This window comes from Myotis davidii, unplaced genomic scaffold (assembly GCF_000327345.1).
Source record: "Myotis davidii unplaced genomic scaffold, ASM32734v1 scaffold545, whole genome shotgun sequence".
NCBI classification, from domain to species: Eukaryota; Metazoa; Chordata; class Mammalia; order Chiroptera; family Vespertilionidae; genus Myotis; species Myotis davidii.
In genome coordinates this window covers 1,170,210-1,172,776 of record NW_006296634.1, presented here as the reverse complement: position 1 = coordinate 1,172,776, position 2,567 = coordinate 1,170,210, and the positions used below count along the sequence as shown (strand labels likewise).

At 44.3% G+C, this 2,567-nt stretch overlaps 1 long non-coding RNA gene across 1 annotated transcript in view; it reads left to right on the top strand.

Moving 5' to 3' along the window:
* Window positions 1-2,567, top strand: part of LOC107184459 — a 5,069-nt gene extending 2,502 nt beyond the window's left edge. The window contains exon 3 of the long non-coding RNA XR_001515311.1: window positions 2,551-2,567. This is a non-coding gene — a long non-coding RNA (uncharacterized LOC107184459). The remainder of the gene's footprint in view (window positions 1-2,550) is intronic.

Below are 2,567 nucleotides of genomic sequence, written 5' to 3'. Positions count from 1 at the left end.
CACTGTGATGTTCGCTGCGCCAACTAGCAGTGGGGCATCTGAAGCTGGCTCGTAACCCGAATTTTAGCTCGCAACTCAAAGCAAAAAATTGGTCGAGAGACAGCTCGTATCTCGAAAAACTCATTAGTCGGGACACTTGTAAGTCAAGGCCCCACTGTATTTGGAATATTAAAGTCATACCTTTGTTAACTAATAAAGATTCTAAATAGTTTTTATTGTACTTAAAAATATTGAATTTTACTGTTATATTGTAAAAATAAAATCTAAACTAGTCCTTCCTCAGAGCTTGATTTTACCTCAAATACCAAGCCAAAGGGAAAGGGAATACAGTATGATTTCCTGCCTTGAATTTTTTTAGGCATCTCCACACAGTAAGAAAATCTCAAGTTTGTGGGCTCTTATGTTAAAACTAGAGGCTTGGTGCACAAGATTTGTGCATTTGGGTGGGGGAGGTTCCTTCAGCCCGGCCTGCACCCTCTTGCAGTCCGGAAGCCCTTGGGGGATGTCCGACTGATGGCTTAGGCCTGCTCCCCAAAGCAGGCCTAACTTGGCAGTTGGACATCCTTAGCCCTGCCATGGAGGCGGGAGAGGCTTCTGTCACTGCTGCTGCGCTCACCAGCCGTGAGCCTGACTCAGGGCTTCTGGCTGAGCAGCGCTCCTCCTGTGGGAGCACACTGATCACCAGGGGGCAGCTCCTGCGTTGAGCGTCTGCCCCCTGGTGGTCAGTGCATGTCATCGCCACCAGTCGTTCCGCTATTTGGTCGATATGCATATTAGCCTTTTATTACATAGGACTAGAGGCCCAGTGTACGAATTCGTGCACATTAGAAATACTTTTAATATCGCTATTCGCCTTTTTTCTATAATAGAAGTGTCAACCAAATTCACGATTGACAATGACAGATGAAAACACATGTGTGAGGTTGGCACCAGTGAGAGCTTTATATCTATACAAATAAAAGCCAAAGTTACTGAATGACCACTCGACCAGTTGCTGTGACGCACACTGGCTACCAGGGGGCAGACGCTCAATGCAGGGGCTGCACCCTGGTGGTCAGTGTGCTTCCATAGCCAACCTTCTGCGGTACCCCCGGCCGGCCCTGATCACTCCGATAGGGACTAGGTGGTCCCAATGGGTCCCAATGGGTCCCGATTGCCGGCCAGGCTGAGGGACCCCACCTGTGCACGAATTTGTGCACCAGGCCTCTAGTATATAAACTTGTTTAATTACACCTGCTCTCTGATTTAGCTAAACTTTTTCCAGCCCAGTGAAGCACTCCAACTTCTCTTTCAGGTAGTTGTCAGCAACACTGCAGTAAATATCAACATGAAGCAGATTATTATTGCAGATCCCACAGGGAGAACAAAGGGTGAAATATTTAACTGTAGCAGTGTTTGACTATATTCTGCGCAGTGAGAAAACCTGAAGTCATTTTCAGGTTCTACCATTTCTTTTCAGTCGGGTCAAGTTTTTAAAATTTCTAAATCTCTGTTTTCTGGCTAATGAAAATAGGATTCTATCGAGTCTCCTACCTACCTACTTCAGGACTTCTGTGAGGATCAAATGAGATGAGGCACGTGAAAACACTTCACAGACATTTGGTTAAAGTTTAAAATGTTTGCACTTGGCTATAAAGCAAGTCATATTTCTGGGCTGAAGAATATCCAAGGAGGCTAGTCGTTAGGGAGAGGAAGCCAGGTGTTGCTACGTGATGTCATTACCCGTTGCCCATAGCCACCATTTCTGCGCTGGGATGGGCTGGGCTGTGGGCTGCATTTTGCGCCATGGAGTCTTGGCAGCGTTGGCTGCGATTTGGTGGGCTGTTGCTCCAGGGTGGTGGCGGGGCCTGTATCCCACTTGGGGAAGCTGAGTGTTGCTTTGTCAGCACGGCAGGTCTGTGGTGCCATTTCTTTGTAAATGGCCATTGCATGTCACGGCAGCTCCTGCGTTGAGCGTCTGCCCCCCTGGTGGTCAATGCGCATCATAACGACTGGTCAGACGGTTGGAGGGACACTTAGCAAATTAGCCTATTATATATATATAGATAGATAGCTAAGAAGCTAGCATCTGGTTGTAGAACATTACAACAGATAGACGTCTCTGATTATAAAACTTTATGACAGGTCTTATTACTTCAGCCAGCATTTTTAATGTATCCTTTTTTAAGTTTTTTTCTACGACCTTTGTAACCCTGGTAGTAGATACCATCTGAAAACATCAATATCTTGTTAGATGGTCTCATATAATTTGGAATATTTATGATTTCAAGAGCTTTAAATGTAACCTTATAGTTTTGTGACGCTAGTCAGATAATCATGTTTACCTTATATTTACTTACTGAACTGTAAGCAAAAATGATCCATTAATTTAAAATATACATGTGTACTTAAGAATCTAAAATACTTTAACCTATCCACCCCTCTCTGACTCTGAAGGAGTGCTCCCAAAAGAGCTGTACTGGTGGGACAGAGAATATTGTAATAGTGAAAAATTGTATTAATGGGTAACAGATTTATGTTGAATACATTTCTTCTTTGTTCTTTCTTAAGGAATTGAATGACCTGGC